The 14,358-nt window shown below is 44.1% G+C and overlaps 1 protein-coding gene across 5 annotated transcripts in view; it reads right to left on the reverse strand.

Annotated features, from left to right (window-relative positions):
- Positions 1-12,696, reverse strand: part of hmg20a (high mobility group 20A) — a 115,441-nt gene extending 102,745 nt beyond the window's left edge. For all 5 annotated transcript variants that reach the window (XR_011889658.1, XR_011889657.1, XM_072282792.1 and 2 more), the window contains exon 1: positions 12,594-12,696. The gene's annotated coding sequence lies outside the window, so the exon portion shown is untranslated. The remainder of the gene's footprint in view (positions 1-12,593) is intronic.
- Positions 12,697-14,358: the final 1,662 nt, after the last annotated feature.

Consider the following 14,358-nt stretch of genomic DNA (forward strand, 5'->3'; position numbering starts at 1 on the left):
GAGCTGGTGGGTGATAGAAGAAACCTGGTGAGGTGGAGAATAATGGGCAGATGGAACAAAGTAGAGACACAAGTGGAACCAGATGAGGAAGGGATGATGGGCAGATGGAACCAAGATGCAGATAACAGGAAAGGTAAGACAAGGGAGAAGCCAGCTAGGTGGATGAGTGTATGGGCAATGGACAAATGGACCTGGAGGAGGAGGCTAAAAGGGCTGGGGGGGGGGGGGGGGGTGAAAAAACAGTCCCGTACACCCATTCGTGTGTGGGTTACCTGAAAATGGAAAATTCAAATGTCCATACTATTGGGACATAACCGACCCAAGTGGAATGAGGTGATGTTATTCCAGGCAACACACACAAAATGCTGGAGGAACTCAGATCAGGCAGCATCTATGGAAATGAATAAACAACTAATGTTTCAGCCCGAGGCCCTTCTTCAGGACTGGAAAGGAAGGGGGAAGATGCCAGAATAAAAAGGTGTTGCGGGGGGGGGGGGGTGAAGAAGGATAGCTTGAGGATCATAGGTGAAGCTAAGTGAGTAGGAAAGATAAGGGGCTGGAGAGGAGAGTGGACCACAGGAGAAAAGGAAGGAGAAGGGGACACAGGGAAGGTGATAGGTCAGTGAGAAGAGGTAAGAGGCCAAAGTGGAGATTAGAAGAAAAGGGGGGAAGGGGAGGGGAAAAGAGATTTTTTTTAAACGAAAGAAGAAATCGATATTCATGCCATCAGTTTGGAGGCTACCTAGACGAAATACAAGGTGTTGCTCCTCCACCCTGAAAGTGGCCTCATCTTGGCACAAGAGGAGGCCATGGACCAACATGCTAAAATGGGAAGGGGAATTACAATTGAAGTGATTGGACACCAGGAAGTCATGCTTGTGGTAGATAGCGTGGAGGTGCTCGACGAAGTGATTTCCTAATTTAAGACGGGTCTCACCAATGCAGAGAAGGCTGTATCAGGAGCACTGGAGACAATAGATGCCCCCAACAGATTCGCAGATGAAGTGTTACCTCACCTGGAAGGACTGTCTGAGGCCTGAATGGAGGTGAGGAAGGAGGTGAAGCATTTAAGCCACTTGCAGGGATAAGTGCTCTGACAGAGATTAGTGGGGAAGGACGAATGGACAAGGGAATTGCGCAGGGAAAGATCCCTGCGGAAAGTGGGGGAGGGGAATGTAAAGAAGGTAAAGATACATTATTCTACGTTGCATATTGCTTCACTCATGGCAGTGGAGAAAAAAAAGACAGGTTGGTGTGGGAATGGTATGCAGCAGATGACATATCCAGTTCATGTTACAACACACGCCAGATCTATCATTCAAACAGATAGGCTTTTGTTTTAATCTGGTATTTATACATCTAGAATTCTCATACAACTGGCAAAATCTCCAAATTAAGCAATTTCTAAGAACATGAAGAAACAAAAATAAGTTCAAACAGTGAATATTTCAAGATTTAAGCAAATTAAAATGTGGAAAGACATTTATACACAAGGGTCGTATAGCAGTAGGTGACTGCCAAACCTTCGAGGGGGATGTTGCTGCTTTACGTAATGGTGAGGGCAGAAATTCATTATCTGATTTATTTTTGAAGCATCTTACAATAATAATGTTTAGCCTTAAAATATAGAGATGCATTACAAAATATTGTAAGGAAATGACAGAATTTTGACAATTTATTTAAAGATTTGTGCATAGAATACTACCATATGATTTTTTTTTGGAGCAGTTCCTATGCAATTAGCACCTCACCCCCATTCCCATGGATGCCAGACAGCTGAGAGTACACTGTACATCTATGAAAACAGCCTCTTAAAAGAGTGCAAGAATGTCATTTGGCACTGAATGTTCACTGTATATAGACCAAGAGGGGGGTACTGGCAGTGGCTCTTTCATCGAGTCCAAGCCACTTGAGCACTACTGCCAAGAAAAGGGTCTGGTGGGAAAGTCTGTTGCCTTTGCAATCATTTTGAACATGTTTGTCAGTTCAAAGCAGCAAGATGTTTTAACTGGAGGGAACACAGCACATCATCATCTCTGTATTCAGGGCCAAGCAAAGCATAGCTAAAATAAGTAGAGGCAGTCAAGCAGGGTCCAAATACAAAAAATAAAACTATTAACAGTGAAAAAAATCCATGCTTCTTTTGATTTTAGGGTCTTGCCAGAATACATTCTAAACTTTAATACACTGCTTGATGATGGCACCTTCTGGTGATTTGTTCAAATTAAATCTATTTTTCAATTTATTTTATTGTACAACCTTGAGATTAACTTTCTTGCAGCACCCACAGGAAAATAAAGAAATACAACAGAATCCATTTCTGAGAAATCAACAGCTACTGTATCCATGATAATTCAATGTTGATGTTATGCTGGCCTCCCTGAATTGTTGCTTACTTGTTGCCCGTTACGCTGCTGGAGTTTAGGGCAGCAATGAATGTCCTCCATCTGTCTGTACAGAAGGATTCTCATTGCTGTTTTTGTAACAATTGTTTTTGACCAGTCAAGGTTGTTAGCCTTGAGCTGAAACCTGGAGGGCTGCTCTTATTCTGGCCTCTACCTTTTGATCTGTTTGACATGGGTGACCCTACCAAGAGCCAAAGCACAAGGCACTGAATCCAACCAACATTGCTCTCCAGGTCATTGAGGCACATGAGCCTCCAAACCCTATGACAAGGTTGTGATCCTCTTGGGGATTATTAGTCTGAATTTAACTTTAGAAGTACTTTTTTTTATATGCACAGTTGAGGTAAATGTGTAAAGGGAGGTCAACATAACATCAATATGGATAACAGATTGAATACACACTGAGACAGAGCGCAGTTTATAGACCTTATAGATCATTGGGCATTTTACAGATCAAAAAGAAAGCACTATATCAAAATAAAATTCAAGATAAATAATCAAGGCATTGAGTTAATATTGATATAGCTGTTAACTCCTCCTTCACAGGAAAGGATACCAATCACCAGCATATAAAGTAGCACATTAAAGTTAGAAGATATTCTGGCAAGACTCTGAAAACATTAGTACAAATGGAACATGTTGTCCTTTGCAATGGGGAAAAGACCAAGCAAGCAATTACAGTGGCAGATTAGGTGAACAGAAGAATACCACTAAGGAGAAATTGGCTGTAAGAGGCAAGGATGGATTGGAAAAATGTGCTTTGCATAAAGGAGTTTTGAAAAACAAGATGATATTTACGAATTCATCAATCTTCTCTTTAGGCATTACCCTAGCAGATGATGCAACACTCACAACACGCCGGAGGAACTCAGCAGGTTGGGCAACATCCGTGGAAAAGATCGGTCGATGTTTCGGGCCAGAACCCTTTGTCAGGACTGTAGAGGGAAGGGGCAGAGGCCCTATAAAGAAGGTGGGGAGAGGGTGGGAAGAAGGCTGGTAGGTTCCAGGTGAAAAACCAGTAAGGGGAAAGATAAAGGGGTGGGGGAGGGGAGGCAGAGAGGTGACAGGCAGGGAAGGTGAAGAAAGAATAGGGGAAAACACAATGGGTAGTAGAAGGAGGCAGAACCATGAGGGAGGTGATAGGCAGCTGGGGGAGGGGGCAGAGTGACATAGGGATAGGGGAAGGGAGGGGGAGGGAATTACCGGAAGTTGGAGAATTCTATGTTCATACCAAGGGGGCTGGAGACTACCTAGATGGTATATGAGGTGTTGCTCCTCCAACCTGAGCTTAGCCTCATCATGGCAGTATAGGAGGCCATGTACGGACATATCTGAATGGGAGTGGGAAGCAGAGTTGAAGTGGGTGGCTACTGGGAGATCCTGTCTGTTTTGGCGGACGGAGCGGAGGTGCTCAACGAAGTGGTCCCCCTATCCCTATGCCACTCTGCCCCCTCCCCCAGCTGCCTATCACCTCCCTCATGGTTCCCCCTCCTTCTACTACCCATTGTGTTTTCCCCCATTCTTTCTTCACCTTTCCTGCCTGTCACCTCTCTGCCTCCCGTCCCCCACCCCTTTATCTTTCCCCTTACTGGTTTTTCACCTGGAACCTACCAGCCTTCTCCTTCCCACCCTCCCCCCACCTTCTTTATAGGGCCTCTGCCCCTTCCCTCTACAGTTCTGATGAAGGGTTCTGGCCCGAAACGTCAACCGATCTTTTCCACGGATGCTGCCCGATCTGCTGAGCTCCTCCAGCGTGTTGTGAGTGTTGCTTTGACCCCAGCATCTGCAGATTATTTTGTGTTTCCCCTAGCAGATGATGACTAGCTTCTACTCCATAATTAGTTGTTCTACAATAGAAGGAAAAAGTGCAGTGCCTGTAAATATGTGCACCATCATTTATGTGATTACTAATGCAGATGTGTGATCTGTAAAATAAAGCTAGATACACCTTGTCTAAGCTCCCTATGTTTCAAGTGTATTCATCTGTGAAACGAATTAGTCAAAATATCAGCCAATATAATCAAGGTTTGCTCTAAGGGAGCGGCCTTGTCGAGGGAAATGCCTTGTGAGAAAAGTTGGAGTCTTCTTCGGCGAGGAGGCTGAGGGAGGAGACTACGCCACAGTTGGAGAGGGTGAGAAGTGCTGAAGAAATGACAGGTCAACTGATTCAGTGTGATGCTTGCATGATGTGGGAGGTCAGGGACGTTGATGGTGCCTCTGGCTGCTACAGATGTGGAAACTGTGTCCAGGTTCAGCTCCTGAAGGACCATGTTGAGGCACTGGACAGGCAACTGGATGTCCTCAGGTTCATCCGGGAAACAGAGATTTTTCTGGACAGGACCTCCAGCGAGATCGTTACACTGAAGATACCGGAAGAGAGAAGGGGGGACAACGATGAGGAAGGGATGGATGCTTGGAGTACAGGAGACCCTAGGGGATGTGCCTCTTGAAAACAGGTTCACCCTCTTGGAAGCTGTCGGGACAGAAGACAGTGCCAGTCTGAGAGGCGGACGGGTCTGTGAGTCAAAAATTGGCGCTGAAACAAAGTCAAGGAGACAGACGTTAGGCAGAGCCGTGAAAGTAGGGGACTCCATAGTGAGAGGTACAGATAGGGGTTTCTGCAGCAACAGGCGGGATTTAAGGATGGTGTGTTGCCTCCCTGGTGCCAGGATCCAGGACATCACGGATCGATTGCAGGGCTCCTCAAGGGAGAAGGTGAACAGCCGGAGGTGGTGGTGCATGTCGGCACAAATGACGTCGGGAAGAAGATGAGAGACATTTTGCAGCGTGACTTCAGAGAACTCGGAAGAAGGCTGAAAAGCAGGACCTCCAGGGTGGTTATCTTGGGTTTGCTTCCAGTTCCTTGTGCTGGAGAGGACAGGAACAGGGAGATAGGGGATCTGAATGTGTGGCTGAGGAGCAGGGATTTAGATTCTTGGACCACTGGGATTTGTTTTGGGGTAAGGATGAATTGTACAGAAGGGACGGGTTGCACCTTAACAGACAGGGGACCAGCGTTCTGGCAGGCAGGTTTGCCACTGCTACACGGGTGTGTTTAAACTACGTAGTGGGGGGGAGGGGATAGAACATAGAATAGTACAGCACAGTACAGGCCCTTCGGCCTACAATGTTGTGCCAACCCTCAAACCCTGCCTCCCATATAAGCCCCTACCTTAAATTCCTCCATATACCTGTCTAGTAGTCTCTTAAACTTGTCTAGTGTATCTGCCTCCACCACTGACTCAGGCAGTGCATTCCACGCACCAACCACTCTCTGAGTAAAAAACCTTCCTCTAATATCCCCCTTGAACTTCCCACCCCCTACCTTAAAGCCATGTCCTCTTGTATTGAGCAGTGGTGCCCTGGGGAAGAGGCGCTGGCTATCTACTCTATCTATTCCTCTTATTATATTGTACACCTCTATCATGTCTCCTCTCATCCTCCTTCACTCCAAAGAGTAAAGCCCTAGCTCCCTTAATCTCTGATCATAATGCATACTTTCTAAACCAGGCAGCATCCTGGTAAATCTCCTCTGTACCCTTTCCAATGTTTCCACATCCTTCCTATAGTGAGGTGACCAGAACTGGACACAGTACTCCAAGTGTGGCCTAACCAGAGTTTTACAGAGCTGCATCATTACATCGCGACTCTTAAACTCTATCCCTCGACTTATGAAAGCTAACACCCCATAAGCTTTCTTAACTACCCTATCCACCTGTGAGGCAACTTTCAGGGATCTGTGGACATGTACCCCGAGATCCCTCTGCTCCTCCACACTACCAAGTATCCTGCCATTTACTTTGTACTCTGCCTTGGAGTTTGTCCTTCCAAAGTGTACCACCTCACACTTCTCCGGGTTGAACTCCATCTGCCACTTCTCAGCCCACTTCTGCATCCTATCGATGTCTCTCTGCAATCTTTGACAATCCTCTACACTATCTACAACACCACCAACCTTTGTGTCGTCTGCAAACTTGCCAACCCACCCTTCTACCCCCACATCCAGGTCGTTAATAAAAATCACAAAAAGTAGAGGTCCCAGAACAGATCCTTGTGGACACCACTAGTCACAATCCTCCAATCTGAATGTACTCCCTCCACCACCACCCTCTGCCTTCTGCAGGCAAGCCAATTCTGAATCCACCTGGCCAAACTTCCCTGGATTCCATGCCTTCTGACTTTCTGAATAAGCCTATCATGTGGAACCTTGTCAAATGCCTTACTAAAATCCATATAGATCACATCCAGTACACTACCCTCATCTATATGCCTGGTCACCTCCTCAAAGAACTCTATCAGGCTTGTCAGATACGATCTGCCCTTCACAAAGCCATGCTGACTGTCCCTGATTAGATCATGATTCTCTAAATGTCTACAGATTCTATCTTTAAAAATCTTTTCCAATAGCTTTCCCACCACAGACGTAAGGTTCACTGGTCTATAATTACCCAGACTATCCCTACTACCTTTTTTGAACAAGGGGACAACATTCGCCTCCTTCCAATCCTCCGGTACCATTCCCGTGGACAACGAGGACATAAAGATCCTAGCCAGAGGCTCAGCAATCTCTTCTCTTGCCTCATGGAGCAGCCTGGGGAATATTCCGTCAGGTCCCGGGGACTTATCTGTCTTAATGTATTTTAACAACTCCAACACCTCCTCTCCCTTAATATCAACATGCTCCAAAACATCAACCTCACTCATATTGTCCTCACCATCATCAAGTTCCCTCTCATTGGTGAATACCAAAGAGAAGTATTCACTGAGGACCTCGCTCACTTCCACAGCCTCCAGGCACATCTTCCCACCTTTATCTCTAATCGGTCCTACCTTCACTCCTGTCATCTTTTTTTCTTCACATAATTGAAGAATGCCTTGGGGTTTTCCTTTACCCTACTCGCCAAGGCCTTCTCATGCCCCCTTCTTGCTCTTCTCAGCCCCTTCTTAAGGTCCTTTCTTGCTTCCCTATATTCCTCAATAGACCCATCTGATCCTTGCTTCCTAAACCTCACGTATGCTGCCTTCTTCCACCTGACTAGATTTTCCACCTCACTTGTCACCTATGGTTCCTTCACCCTACCATTCTTTATCTTCCTCACTGGGACAAATTTATCCCTTACATCCCGCAATAGATCTCTAAACATCGACCACATGTCCATAGCACATTTCCCTGAAAAAACATTATCCCAATTCACACCCGCAAGTTCTAGCCTTATAGCCTCATAATTTGCCTTTCCCCAATTAAAAATTTTCCTGTCCTCTCTGATTCTATCCTTTTCCATGATAATGCTAGCGGCCAGGGAGCGGTGGTCACTGCCCCCCAGATGCTCACCCACTGAGAGATCTGTGACCTGACCCGGTTCATTACCTAGTACTAGATCTAGTATGGCATTCCCCCTGGTCGGCCTGTCCACATACTGTGACAGGAATCCATCCTGGACACACTTAACAAACTCTGCCCCATCTAAACCCTTGGAACTAATCAGGTGCCAATCAATATTAGGGAAGTTAAAGTCACCCATAATAACAACCCTGTTATTTTTGCACCTTTCCAAAATCTGCCTCCCAATCTGCTCCTCTGTATCTCTGCTGCTACCAGGGGGCCTATAGAATACCCGCAGTAGAGTAACTGCTCCCTTCCTGTTCCTGACTTCCACCCATATTGACTCAAAAGAGGATCCTGCTACATTACCCACCCTTTCTGTAGCTGTAATAGTATCCCTGACCAGTAATGCCACCCCTCCTCCCCTTTTTCCGCCCTCTCTATCACTTTTAAAGCACTGAAATCCAGGAATATTGAGAATCCATTCCTGTCCTGGTGCCAGCCAAGTCTCTGTAATGGCCACTACATCATAATTCCATGTATGTATCCAATGTATGTATGTATGGATGAACTGGAAATATAAGAATGGAGTTAAAGGGAATGAGAGAATAAGAATTAGAGGGGCAGAAAGATCAGGAAGGGATCGGAGAGTATGGCCAAGTGCAATAGGAATCGATGTGAAAGGTGAGGAGAGTAGAAGTATTACTTTAAAAGGATTAAAAGTATTATATATGAATGCACGGAGTGTAAGAAATAAAGTAGATGAGCTTGAGGCTCAGTTGGAAATTGGCAAGTATGATGTTGTGGGAATAACAGAGACATGGCTGCAAGAGGACCAGGGCTGGGAAATGAATATTCAGGGTATACATCCTATTGAAAGGACAGACAGGTTGGCAGAGGGGGTGGGGTGGCTCTGTTGGTGAGGAATGAAATTCAATCACTTGCGAGGGGGGACATAGAATCAGGAGATGTAGAGTCAGTATGGATAGAACTGAGAAACTGTAAGGGCAAAAAGACCCTGATGGAAGTTATCTACAGGCCCCCAAACAGTAGCCTGGATATAGAGTGCAAGTTAAATCAAGAGTTAAAATTGGCACGTCGCAAAGGTAATTCTACGGTTGTTATGGGGGATTTCAACATGCAAGTAGACTGGGAAAATCAGGTTGGTGCTGGACCCCAAGAAAGGGAGTTTGTGGAATGCCTCAGAGATGGATTCTTAGAGCAGCTTGTATTAGAACCTACCAGGGAGAAGGCAATTCTGAATTTAGTGTTGTGTAATGAGCCAGATTTGATAAGGAAACTCGAGGTAAAGGAACCATTAGGAGGTAGTGACCATAATATGGTAAGTTTTAATCTACAATTTGAGAGGGAGAAGGAAAGATCAGAAGTGTCAGTATTACAGTTGAACAAAGGGGACTATGGACCCATGAGGGAGGAGCTGGCCAAAGTTGACTGGAGAGATACCCTAGCAGGGATGACAGTGGAACAACAATGGCAAGTATTTCTAGGAATAATATAGAAGGTGCAGGGATCAGTTCATTCCAAAGAGGTTCTAAGGGGAGTAAGGGGCGACCGTGGATGACAAAGGAAGTCAAGGACAGTATAAAAATAAGAGGGGAAGTATAACATAGCAAGGATGAGTGGGAAGCCAGAGGACTGGGAGGCTCTTAAGGAGCAACAGAAGATAACTAAAAAGGCAATACGGGGGGAAAAGATGAGGTACGAAGGTAAGCTAGCTAAGAATATAAAGGAGGGTAGTAAAAGCTTCTTTAGGTATGTGAAGAGGAAAAAATTAGTTAAGACTAAAGTTAGGCCCTTGAAGACAGAAATGGGTGAAATTATTCTGGGGAACAAGGAAATGGCAGAAAAGCTGAACAGGTACTTTGGATCTGTCTTCACTAGGGAAGACACAAACAATCTCCCAGGTGTAATAGTGGCCAGAGGACCTTGGGTAACAGGGGAACTGAAGGAAATTTGCGTCAGGCACAAAATGGTGTTGGGCAAACTGATGGAACTGAAGGTTGATAACTCTCCAGGGCCTGATGGTCTGCATCCCAGGGTACTTAAGGAGGTGGCTCTAGAAATCATGGACGCATTGGTAATCATTTCCCAATGTTCTATAGATTCAGGATCAGTTCCTGCGGATTGGAGGGTAGCTAATGTTATCCCACTTTTTAAAAAAGGAGGGAGAGAGAAAACAGGCAATTATAGACCAGTTAGTCTGACATCAGTGGTGGGGAAGATGCTGGAATCAATTATAAAAGATGTAATAGCTGCATATTTGGATAGCAGTGGCAGGATAGGTCCGAGTCAGCATGGATTTACGAAGGGGAAATCATGCTTGACTAATCTTCTGGAATTTTTTGAGAATGTAACTATGAAAATGGACATGGGAAAACCAGTGGATGTCATGTACCTAGGTTTTCAGAAGGCCTTTGATAAGGTCCCACATAGGAGGCTAGTGGGCAAATTAGAGCAAATAGTATTGGGGGTAGGGTACTGACATGGATCGAAAATTGGTTGGCAGACAGGAAACAAAGAGTAGGGATTAACGGGTCCTTTTCAGAATGGCAGGCAGTGACTAGTGGGGTACCGCAAGGCTCAGTGCTGGGACCGCAGCTATTTACAATATACATTAATGATTTAGATGAAGGGATTAAAAGTAACATTAGCAAATTTGCAGATGACACAAAGCTGGGTGGCAGTGTGAAATGTAAGGAGGATGTTATGAGAATGCAGGGTGACTTGGACAGGTTGGGTGAGTGGGCAGATGCATGGCAGATGCAGACAAATGTGAGGTTATCCACTTTGGTGGCAAGAACAGGAAGACAGATTACTATCTGAATGGTGTCAAGTTAGGAAAAGAGGAAGTACAATAAGATCTAGGTGTCCTTGTTCATCAGTCACTGAAAGTAAGCATGCAGGTATAGCAGGCAGTAAAGAAAGCTAATGGCATGTTAGCCTTCATAACAAGGGGAGTTGAGTATAGGAGCAAAGAGGTCCTTCTGCAGTTGTACAGGGCCCTGGTGCGACCACACCTGAAGTATTGTGTCCAGTTTTGGTCTCCAAATTTGAGGAAGGACATTCTTGCTATCGAGGGAGTGCAGTGTAGGTTCACGAGGTTAATTCCCAGGATGGCGGGACTGTCATATGTTGAAAGATTGGAGCGACTGGGGTTGTATACACCGGAATTTAGAAAGATGAGAGGGGATCTGATTGAAACATTATAAGATTATTAAGGGATTGGACACGCTAGAGGCAGGAAACATGCTCCCAACGTTGGGAGAGTCCAGAACCAGAGGCCACAGTTTAAGAATAAGGGGTAGACCATTTAGAACGGAGTTGAGGAAAAACTTTTTCACACAGAGGGTTGTGGTTCTGTGGAATGCTCTGCCTCAGAAGGCAGTGGAGGCCAGTTCTCTGAATTCTTTCAAAAAAAGAGTTAGATAGAGCTCTTAAAGATAGCGGAGTGAAGGGATATGGGGAGAAGGCAGGAAAAGGGTACTGATTGTGGATGATCAGCCATGATCACAGTGAATGGTGGTGCTCACTCGAAGGGCTGAATGGCCTGCTCCTGCACCTATTGTCTCCACAATGGATGTGAAGTTATAAATGAACTAACTATACAAACCTAACAATGCCCTTGAGTTTTCATGCATCAATTTGAGGAAACATCTTGCATATACTGAAAGTAAAATTTCACATTTTACTTCAAACATTCACTGCTATTCAATAACCAAAGGCTCACAATTATTTAAAAAAATTCCTGATTGTTTTGTATTGGTTCTTCTTTTCCACTAAAAAACACAAAATGCTTAAAGGACTATGTCAGCATAATCATCGCGATCTCACAGTTAATTACTGGATTTTTTTTTTATTTTTACATCTTAGATGCAGTTAACCACATCTGAAGAGCATACTAGTCAATACTGCTTTGGCCACTACCACCATATTGTCCAGTCAGTTGCATACATTATGTGCAAATTCGGGTAAATTCCCACTTAAGTGAGCCAATTTCTAACATGGCACACGAGCAGATCACAGAGGGCAGAGGGTGCTAGTAACAAGACATCAGTAACATCAAAATGAGAGCCAAATTCTGTTAAAACTGCACTTTCATTAATCTGAAGTGCACAGGCAAGCCAGAAAGCAAGAGCAAGATTGTTTTGTCAAATGGACCGAAAGCCACACTGGTAAGATTTGCCACTACTGCATTGAGTTATTCTCACTGTCCAATGCAAGCAAGCATTACTAAGGTTGGTGTTGCTACATCAGCTCTCATCTGATCAAGTTGCCAAGTGGTCTATAATCACCAGGTGTGTACTCAACAACTTCTATAGAAAAGGTCAATGTCCTCCTCCATCAAAAAGGCTGCAAGACGTCAGTGATTAAGAACACCAGATCTCCGACAAAGTAACACAGCATCCTGATTTAGAAATATATTTTGCTATTCTTTAATTAATTCTGGTCTAAACCTGAAACTCCTAGCCCCACAATGCCATGAAAGCACCTTCAACATATTGACCACAGCTGCTCAGGAAAAAAAAACTCAAAACCACCTCCATCTTGAAGGATGGGCAATAAATGCTGGCCTTGTAGTGACTGCCAGAACCATAAGTATAAAAAGACAAGGTTTCAGAACAGTGCGTAATAAAACGCAGAAATATAAAATCAGAGCCAAAAGGAAAATAAATTAACTTTGAAGCTAAAATCGTATATTTGGAAGAAATTGAATTTGACAATTAATGGGATTCCCTTCCCAACCCCTCTCTGATGACAGAATGTCAGGTTTATTTTTAAAAACAAAGTTTAGAAACGGCTAAGGCCATTACTGCAGAAGCACCCACTCCCCTGCTCACACTGACCTGCGAGAGGGCCGGCCGCCCGCCCTCCAACTATTGGCTGCACTCTTCTCCTTAGAGGGGGGGTTCCACAAATGAACAAAATGGCGTGAAACCCTTCAGTGCCGCTTCACCAGGACCGCAACTGCAAAGTCACTTCGTACGAGAGGCCAGAAGGCGGAACTACTTTCAACTGTCAACCGCAAGCCCGCTGAAATTTCAAAACTAAATTTCATTCAGCGTTAAATTAGATTTTACTGAAACTTTGATCATTTTAAAATTTCATGTGTGTGATACTTCTAAATATTAAACTTGCACTTGAAATAGCTGATGGATTCTTTGATGTTGGCGGTAGAACATCAATAATGCCTTTTAACCAACTCACCGCGATTACCGCGAAGGCTATCGGGTGTTGTAGTTAAATAGTCGTCTTTGGCCCAGTTTAAGAACGGTGAGAAAGTTTTTGAAAGACTACATTCCCAAGATGCACGGTATACTGCAGTGAGAATGGCGGAAAGGAGATCGTGTTTGTGTTTTGAATTACTGTACTTTATAAACTTTGTGTACTTGTGTAGTGATGGCCCAAAAATGATTTTTTTTTCATATTGTGTTAAGTAATATAAAGAGCGAGGCAACATTTCCAAATGATGTAAAACTTAAAGGTAATAGATCAAACAGATGTCGATGGATAGGTGGATGCAGATGAATGCAGAAAAATGAGACGTGTTGTATTTGGTAGGAAGAATATAAATTAAAACACCACGCACAAGATGTTGGAGGAACAGCAGGTCAGACAGGATCAATGGAAAATAATAATATAAATTAAAACACGTAAGTCTATAATTGGTGCAAGTACAGAGAGATCTAGGTAGTATATCCAACAGAACAGGAACAAGCTCTTTGATCTTTGATATCTGTGACAACCACGATGTCATTTTAAACTAATCCCATTTGCCCTCCAAATGGTCTACATCCATTCTTTCCAGCTTCATGAGACCTTTTTCACAACAGAGTTACCAAAACTGAACACAGTATTCCAAATGCAAAGTCACCAGTGACACGTATAACTACAACATAGTATCCCAACTTCTGTACTTAATGTTCTGACTCACCACCCCGTCTACTCGTGACACTTCTTGCTGGAAACCATGCCCTATGTTCCTTAGTTCTACAACGCTCCCATGGCTCTACTGTTTACTGTGAAAGTCCTTCCGTTTTCCCAAAATGCAACACATAGCCCCTAACCAAATTAAACTCCATTCCACAGCTCATTAACATCCCTCTTTAACAGGGTTGTTAGCCCCGAGTTCAGAGAACCAGTGAACCTCTCTTAGTATTGCCTCTACCTTTCACCTGTTTGGCATGGGTGAACCTATCAAGAGCCAAAGCACAAGGCCCTGACTCCAGCCAACATAGCTCTCTGGGTCTTTGAGGCATGCAAACCTTGAAACCACGACAAGCCCTCTTAGCAGAAGCAGATCAAACAGTAGATTTCAGTGGGTGGTTGAATCAGTAACTGAAAGGAAAAAATTTGTAGGGGTATGGAAAAGGATGTGAGATTGCTTTACATAGTTAGTCCGTCTATGCTGAAATAATTCTGTGATTAATTAAAGGGAGAGATTTATGTTATGTTGAAGTATTTCATGTTAATACCAAAAGCATTTTTGATGTAATATAAACAGTATGGTTTATATTTAGCAAGAAAGCAGAACTAAATGTCAGCAGTAGTGGGAATTTCATTAACACAAGAGAATCTGTAGATGCTGGGAATCCAGAGCAACACACATAA

Source organism: Mobula birostris, chromosome 18 (genome assembly GCF_030028105.1).
Source record: "Mobula birostris isolate sMobBir1 chromosome 18, sMobBir1.hap1, whole genome shotgun sequence".
Classification (NCBI taxonomy): domain Eukaryota; kingdom Metazoa; phylum Chordata; class Chondrichthyes; order Myliobatiformes; family Myliobatidae; genus Mobula; species Mobula birostris.